We start from the raw sequence: 8348 nt of genomic DNA, 5'->3' as shown, positions 1-8348 counted from the left end.
CTGTCATTGTACAGTTTCGCAGATACTGTTGCCTGAGCCCAGCAACAGTAGGTTTGGTGCCCCACACTGGACCACTAGGCTGATTCTCACTCCCCATTCCCTGGTAGCTCAGCCATAAAAATACCAAAATGAAAAAGACATCTTTAGATGTCACAGGGAGCTGTTGTTAGTCCTGAGATTCTGTCCTCTTTTTTATCTTTTATCTCTCTGATCAATGCTTGAGAATGAAGAAACACAGGCACCCCACAGGTAGAGTGACTAGGGACACTTAAACAGGGCCGAAGAGCCCTCCAAAGGTTTTGAGCAGAGATGGTGGACTCTCAAGCTATGATAATATCCAAGGAGACTTCACTGCCTTCATTGGTTTTTCATAATGAGTTTAAAAACTTTCCTGATTTTTTCTTCTTCTTTTATTCTTTTAATTTGTTGGAAGTGGTAAATGGTAATAACTCAAAGAGAAAATAGTAGTGGACGGAAGCAGTAGGAGAACAATTTACAATTCTGATTTGTTGATCTGAATGAACTGCTGTCACTGATCAACTTGGTGAAGACTGGCCCTGTGGAATCCATTGTCTGACTGGACCTTGCTGTGATACTAAGTGGTCACTTACCTTGCTGTGATACTAAGTGAAACACATTTTGCCTCCAGTAGAGAATGGACCATCAGTGACCTTGCCCACCATTAACCGACCAAAATGAGAAGAAATATATTTTTATAGACTCTCCCCCAGATTTGACCATATAGTAATAAGGTTTTCAGGAGACTGAAAAATGATAATCCTTAACTAGTTCTAATATTATTTCCCTCCTGGCCAAAATAACTAACCTAAGGGCACATCTTCTAGTCACAATGCCCTCTGCATGTATCACATCTTTCTCAATAAGGCATTTTAATTCCAAAAAATAAGCTTGGCATAGAGTAGATTAGAGATCTAAGCATTGCTTTTCCTCCTTGGGCCATCATTATTCCCATTCAACAATCCACATGCCTGCAAGAACAGATGAGGATTTCAGTAGCCACTCTTAGGACCCTGTCAACAGAAGTGAGCACCCTAGGCAAAAGGAAAGAACATTCTAGGTCATAGGAAGTTTTAGCCAATTAACTTAAATATCAAAAAGAAATGCAAAGTTTCTGGTTCAAAATGGCAGATAACTTATCTCTTTGACTTCTTCCTCTTCCCAATGCCCTTTGAAAATAATAGTAAACAAGCGATGAGGAGGTGGAGTCATGAGATATTGTCTAATATGGATGAGACAAGACATAATGATTTAAGTATGCCATTTATACTCATTTATTCTCACAAGTATATTATGATATTATGCTTACAAAGTTACCAATGAAGAATGAAAATAATATAACTATTTCTGTTAGGAATGCTTTCAGCTATGAGTAAGGAGTACTCTTATTTGCAGTAGCTTAAACAGAAAAGGGTGTAATTTCCCTGCCTACAGTAGATCCAGAGGTAGGCAGTCAGGGCAGGGCAGATTTTCAACAATGGTGCCTGGGACTCAGATACTCTCTTTCTGCTCCATTGTTTTTATTGTCATTGCTATATTTGTCACCTCACGGCCTTGTCACCTTGTGGCTGTTGCACCTGCAGGCATTGCCTTCACACTTCAAGAAGAAGCAGAAAAGGATGTCACCTGAATCAGGAAAGCAGAAGTTTTCCTAGAATTCTTCATCTTCCATATGGAGTCTGGGATGTAGATGTTTTAGGTGGACATATTGCCTTTGTTAATATGGCAAAAGAAGGAATGAAAAATGGGTAAAATGTTTTTAAAAAATATAACTGCAACAATAGCCAATACACCCTAGAGAAAAGAAGAGAAATGGCAGTGATGTAAACAAACTACATTTATTATATTTTAGGACATGAAGTGAAAAAGTTATAGTCTAAGTTAATAAATCAATAAATAAAGATTGGAGTACACTATTCAGAATTGCAGAGCTAAAAATAAGTTGTAAAAGAAAAGAAATAGAAAACAGGTTGCCTATGTAGTTCAGAAGTGGGAATGATGCAATGTAAGAAGATGTTTTTTCATTTAATTCCATTCTGTTGGAATCTTTTTTAATACTCTGCATGTGATATCATTATAAAAACTATAAGGAGAGAGAAATGTGAGCTGATATTGTACTTCAAGCAGGTGAAACAGGAAAGATTTTTTATAAATATGCCCAACACCTAGCACACTGCCTAGCACATGATATATGTTCAACAAATAGTTTGAATGATAATAATTAATTTTTCAAATAAAAAGTAAAATTAAATATTTACACACTCCAAAAATATCACAAAAGAATGACAAAAGTTAGAATACATAATGCTCTTCAATTTGATGAGACAATTTCATTGTCTGTCTCAGAGGTTTGTAGATTCGTTTAAATGCCCACAGCAAACAAATATTTTAAGCATGTATACCTCAGTGTACATGCCTTTGGCCTCTCTACCTGAAAACAGCCTTTAATAGGCCCTATGAAGGCACATGAAGGTTAGCAGAAGGGATCACAACCAAAGTGAAGAAAGAGGAGCCAAGGAATACTAAAGAGGGGTGACAAACTTTATCTGCTTCATGATTTTGGCAGCGGCAAAGAGAGTCAGAAAATGAAGGGAATCTAAGCTCATTTTCTTCTCTACTTGTCTAATGAGAATAAGAATATCTATCTGAAATTTATGTGGGAAACTATTTGAGCTGTGAATGTCCAGCACCATCCATTAGCCTTGAAAAGGAACCAATAGTCACAACACCATATTTTTAAAATAATAAATACTCAACATTAGTGAAAGAAATAGGCATCAAACACAAAATAATGTATCTCTCAGGTTATAATTCAGGATATTCAAATATTTAGAACCGATATGATAGTGGAAGGCAGCAGAAAATAATTGCCAAAAACCTCAAAAATACATATTCCCTTTGATTTAGCAGTTCTGTTTCTAGAAATTTATCCTAAGGAAATAGAAAAAATTTGAAATATGTCTATTGGTGCAGACTTTGTAACACCTACGACTTGGGAGTAAATATAAGTAAATATAAGTAAATATAACCATAGAGGATTAATTAAATTATACTACCATCTCAAAATGGAATACTATATAGCTATTAAAATGATTATGCTAGGTCTCTATATATTGACTTAGAAAATATTCTATCACGAACACACCGTTAAGTGGCAGAGATACATTTTAAACAATATACAAACTGTAATCCTATTTTTTGTGAGAAAATATGGATGTATACATATGCACAAAATAAAGTCTAGAATTATGTAAATAGTAAATTATAAATGAAATAGCAAGGTAAGTATTTCTGAGTGATAGACTTATGAATAGGTTTATTTTTTTCTTTGTACTTTTTCTGAATGTTTAACACATTTAAAACATAGCAGGTAATGGCCTTTATACTTATTTAATAATATAGTGATCTGAATTTTGAAGAGAAAATACGTTTTCTCCAATCTTATCACAACCCTAATGAATTATTTACTCTTGTTGTATCTTGACATTTTGTGTACTCCACTATGTCCCTGACAACGAAATAACGATAACATGAAAATAAGCTCCGCTTGATAGTTATAAGCCCCAATTTAATTCCTGAGAATCACATCATGGTATTATTTTGTGCCTTGATGTAATTTTAAAACAATTTTAAAATAATTACCCACTCCTAAACTTTTAGTAGAAAATACATGAGATTGGGATTTAGGAGGCTTGAATACTTTTCTCTCCTCAGCAACTAGCTAGTGGGAAAATCTCTCTACAGGACTGCTTAGAGGACCAGTGGAAATTTCAGACGCTTGAGTCTTTCAGAGTTTTAGTTTTATCACTCAAGGATTTTCATTTTATCTGGTTTCCATCTCTCTTTAAGATTATAATTAAATGTAAAAGACTTTTACTACTGTTTTTTTTTTTAAATATACCTAAGGCAAAAGGTCTGGATTAAAATATATCTATATTTGAATCCTTGTATTTATAAATCAACAGTTACAAATTGTGTAACATTGGAAAAATTTCTTAACCTCTCTGAGGTTCAGCTTCATCACTTTAAAAATGAGTTGATAAAATGGTCTTTTAAGATTTAAGGTATGAGATATTATATCTAACTACCTGGCACAATTCCTGAAACATGGGAAGTGTTAGACAAATGTTAGCTATTGTCATCATTGGCTACACTGGTTACTCAACTCAAACGCAGATTAAGCTCTAGTAATAAGAGACTCTATAAGGCTGAAAAGAAGAAAACTAAAGTTTTCAGTAGCGTATCTCTACATGTCTTCATTATGTTAAATACAAATAGACTTTCATGTTGATGATAAGCAGGAATAAAAGAATTAATGGAAAAAAGAAAACATGATTCTACAGTCAGAATTTCCTGGGCATCATCAAAGGAATTCTTTATATACAAGAACTCGAGTCATCTTTTCTTATCATTAGTAAAAGCAATTTGTTTTAAAATGTTTAACAGCAACCACAACTTAGAGTGCTATAATGAAATCAGCTCATTTCATAATAGTAGTTAAGCAGTGATTTAATTAAAGTGTTTCTTTTAGTATCTTTACCCATTTTCATTCAAAAGTCTTCCTCAATAAATTGCATTTAAATGGTTTTAATGCTCGGGCTTACACAAAGGTTGCCTGTGATTTTAGAAAATCACAGGTTCTTCTATTTTTTTTTTTTTTGTAAAACAGCACTTGAAAGTGCTCTTGTAATTCAACCCCCAAATTCTGAATTTCAAATGGAGAGTAGGGGATTTACCAAATATGTGATGAAGAATCATGTTTTCATGTTCTTTCATTTTGGCAGGAACTCTTGTTTCAATTGAAAACATTCCCTCACCATTAAAGAAACCCAGAGGGTAATCATGAGTTAAGACCTGGAAAATAAAACTGAGAGGAAAGACTGGAACAACATGTGGTTGTCATTTTTCAAGGCAACAGAGAGGGGAAGTGGTTTTCCACTGCTAGCTAAGCAAAGGCAAACACACATACCATATTAAAGTGGAGGGCAGACAGTAAAAGTATAAAGAGATAATGCTTCCCTTTTTTTATTCATGGTGAAGCAGGTGCTGACTTGCCCTGCAGTTAGGACTGCTTAGTTTAGGATCTCAATGTCAATTCATATTTGAGGTAAAGGTTTTTATTTATATGCACGAACTCTCACAAGCACTCTAAAAGATATGGCTATCTCACTCACTTGGGCTCCACTTCTTTAAAGATGAGCCTTAGTAGGATGTGGGACTTCCCCAGGACCACAGTTTGAAGGTAAATAGGAAATCACTATCCCTCAATTTTCAGTTATACGGATTATTCTATCTGTCCATGCCTAGAGAGAGAGAGAGAGAGAGCGAGAGAGAGAGAGCGAGAGAGAGAGAGAGAGAAAGAGAGAGAGACAGAAAGAGAGACAGACAGAAAGAAAGAAAGAAAGACAGACAGACAGACAGACAGAAAGAAAGAAAGAAAGAAAGAAAGAAAGAAAGAAAGAAAGAGAAATGTAAAAGAAAGACAGACAGACAGACAGACAGAAAGAAAGAAAGAAAGAAAGAAAGAAAGAAAGAAAGAAAGAGAAATGTAAAACAAAAGAAAGAAAGAAAACAGAAAGGAAGAAGAAAGGAAATTAGAAGGAAGAAAGGAAGAACGAAGAAAAAAGTAGTGTTTTTTTTTTTGTTTCAAAAATGTATTTACAATACCAGGTTGTAAAAACAGTATCAACTTGTAGAAATCACTATATCATTCTTCAGTCTTTTTTATAGCTTGTGGTCACCTTTCTTGTTTAATCTCCCTTCATCCACCCCAGCCTTAAATCCTGCTTCATTCATTCTCAAACAAACAAGACACATACCTAAGATGTCATAAGATTTACATGGGGAGGCAACTTTCCTTCCCGCCATCGCATGGCCATCATTGCTAGCTAATTTCCACCCAGCCCAAAGGAAGCCTCAAGATCCTTCTCATCCCAGAAGACTAACACCAATTGATTTGGGATGAAGCCTCTTCGTCATCTCCAATTTAGAGCACAGTCTCTCTAATCTTGTAGCTCCTCTGCTACATTGCCTCTGCTAGTTATGTGATCTTTGGTACATTTAATCTTTCTGAGATTCACTTTCCTCATTCACAAAATGAGGATCATGTAATTATCCCACACTGAGTCTGTAATAAGAAAAAATATATAAAAACACCATGCAAATATATAGAATAACTGTTATTACCTTTAACATTATACAATGGTTTGTTTTATTCCACCCATTTTAATGGTTCTCATCATAATTAGCTTTCTCCTTTGGAAAATTCTGGCCTGCCTCATACACAGTAGTGCATCAGCCATGCGATGCCTGCACTTAAGTGGTTCTCAGTAAATTTTAACCTCCCCTCCACCCTTTCCTGGCTCACTTCTGGTAATGCTATTCATTCATCAACTGTTGGTCTTCACAGGGTTTTCACACTACAATCTGCTCCAGTTAAATAAACTACAAAGTATATAGTCTCATAGAAGGGTTTAGAAACATTATTATGACTGGTTTCCCCACTCATTCACCCACATGTCTCTGAAACATTCTTTACCTCACAGAAGGAAAACCCTGGAAAGAGATACGTTAGCAGCAGGAGCAACCAGGCATTTCTCTCCTGAACAGGATAGTGATGGTGCTGCTGCTGCTGCTGATGGTGATAGTAATCAACATTGATTGAACATTTCCTAAGTGCCATGTGTGATAACATTATCTTCACTTTAGAGATCAGGAAATTGGCACAGAAAGGTTAAACAACTTGCCAAGTTCATGCAACTATTAAGCTGGTGTATTAGTCAGGGTTCTTCAGAGAAACAGAACCAATACAGATATAGATACAGATATCAAGCACCGTCATACTAGTCTGCTCTCAGACTAGAGATACAGATATAGATAAAGAGGAGATTTATTACAGGAATTGGCTCACATAATTATGTAGGAATTAAAAAAAAAACTGGTTATCTAACTCAATCCATTACTCAAGAATTTTAACAAATATTTGTTTATGTGCTTTCTAGAAATAGAGGCATTTTTAGACAAATATAAACTAAGGTTTTGCCACCAACAAGTCTTAACTAGAATAAACGCTAAAGTATGTGACTGAGTTGAGTACAGAGTGGTTCTCACGTGAAAGGTCTGTTTTTCATTAACAAATGACGAAGACAGAAGAATATTTAAATCCATATAGACCAGATAACTCAGCAATTACCCTTGTAAAAGTCATGTGAAACAAGTCTATGTGAAGTTTGGAGTCATGTTCTGCCTTCAAGCAATTATTTCTGGACTTGTCTCCAGGCCCTGAGCATAGTTCATCTTCGCTTTAATCTGTGGACCTCTCCATGCCTTTGCCAATACTGTTCTCTCCACCTGGACCACATGCTCCAACTTGTCTCCTGTAAAACCAACTCCTCTCCTAGGATGTCCATGGCTCTTCACTACCTTCCCCATTCCCAGAGGAATGATTCTCTCTAAAAATTTTTGCAGACTTTTATTATAACTCATCACACTGTATTATATTTTATGGCTATTATCACACCACTATAGTTCCTTGTTTCTTTCCTGATCTTTCCTAGATGTAAGCATCTTGAAAGCAGGGGTCCTGATTCTTTTGTTGTTGTTATTACCATAGTCCTAGTACTTAACACAATGTCTTACACATGGTCAATCTTCAATAAAATCAGAAGGAAGAGTGGGCTCTGTTAACAGCTTGCGTCTTTATTTGTTCACAGCACATGAGGGATCGTAGCAGCCAGCAGAGAGCAGACTAGTATGATGGTGCTTGATAATCATAACAGCAGCAAACGTTGAACACTGACAGAGCACAAGGCACTGTCCTAAGTGCTTCAGGTGAATAAGCAAAGAACAGAGGCCCAGAGAGCTAAATTAGCTGCCTAAGATTGTAGGAGCTAAGTCTGATTCAAACCAAGGGAGCCTGGCTTCAGCATTGGCACTCTCTATCAGTCTGCTTTACTGCTTAAGAAAGAAAAGAGGAATACCATAAGTAGAAGTTAGGTGAGCATCACTATATGGAGAGATAGGAGACCAAAGACAAATTTCACACATTCCACAATTCTAATTATACCAGGAAAAAAAAAAAAACCCTAACAAAAATCTCAATGTACATGATCACATGAGAAGAATTTTGTAATTGTAATTTGTGATAAAGTACAATTAGCTAAAACAAAGCCTTGAAAACCATTCCAAATATCTAAACAAGCATTTTATCCGGAGAGAGTTGTCCTTGGTGGAAATAAGGACAAGCAGCATACCTGGAGGAAGGAAAGCCATTATAAGCTATGCGTAGAAAATTCAAACAAGGCAAGAACATTCACAGCTTTGTTTTCACT

Source organism: Pteropus vampyrus, unplaced genomic scaffold (assembly GCF_000151845.1).
Source record: "Pteropus vampyrus isolate Shadow unplaced genomic scaffold, Pvam_2.0 Scaffold109, whole genome shotgun sequence".
NCBI classification, from domain to species: Eukaryota; Metazoa; Chordata; class Mammalia; order Chiroptera; family Pteropodidae; genus Pteropus; species Pteropus vampyrus.
This window is presented reverse-complemented; position numbering follows the sequence as displayed.